We start from the raw sequence: 1,014 nt of genomic DNA, 5'->3' as shown, positions 1-1,014 counted from the left end.
GGCGGGTGGATCACGAGGTCAAGAGATCGAGACCATCCTGGTCAACATGGTGAAACCCCGTCTCTACTAAAAATACAAAAAATCAGCTGGGCATGGTGGTGCATGCCTGTAGTCCCAGTTACTCGGGAGGCTGAGGCAGGAGAATTGCCTGAACCCAGGAGGCGGAGGTTGCGGTGAGCTGAGATCGCACCATTGCACTCCAGCCTGGGTAACAAGAGCGAAGCTCCGTCTCAAAAAAATAAATAAATAAAATAAAAATAAAAAATAAAAAAATAAAATGTTAACTATAAGTGACAGAATATATATTTTGAAAGGCTAAAAAGATTGTATACACACACAGAGTGATTATCTCTGGGTTACAGAGTTAAGTAACTTTTGTTTTTTGTTTTCTCAACTGTACTATTCTTTGTCTTCCAATTATTCTATCATAAGTTTATGGGGATTTGAGGAGTGTTTGTTTTTAAATAGAGATGAGGTCTCACAATGTTGCTCTCAAACTCCTGGATAAAGTGATCCTCCCACTTTGGCCTCCCAGAGTATCAGGATTACAGGTATGAGCCACTGTGCCCAACCTGTTGTGTTTATTATCAGAAAAATAAATGGTTTTAAAACAGAAGAATATTTTCTGAGAATACACTAAGCTGTCACTGCTATGTCATAATTGCTCTTCAGAGTAATGAAGGCAAAAGATCCCTCTCTTTATTTCATTTATTTAATGGATGTTTATTGTGTGCCTATGTGCCAGGTGCTAAGTGCTGGAAACACAATGGTAAGCAAAAAGATAAAGTCATTGCCTCCTACAGCTTACAGTTTAGAGGGGGAATCAGACATGGGGAAGCCATGTAACCCCACCAGTGAATTTTCATTTTCAAACTGTGATGGAGACTAGGAAGGAGAAGGATATGGTATAGTGGGAGCATATAACAGGGACCTGACCAAGACTGGGGTAACAGGGCAGTATCCCAGAAGTCACTTCTGATCTGAGATCCAAAGGAAGATGAGGGGAGGAAGCAA

Source organism: Cebus imitator, unplaced genomic scaffold (genome assembly GCF_001604975.1).
Source record: "Cebus imitator isolate Cc_AM_T3 unplaced genomic scaffold, Cebus_imitator-1.0 Scaffold34, whole genome shotgun sequence".
In the NCBI taxonomy this organism is placed as follows: Eukaryota; Metazoa; Chordata; class Mammalia; order Primates; family Cebidae; genus Cebus; species Cebus imitator.
This window is presented reverse-complemented; position numbering follows the sequence as displayed.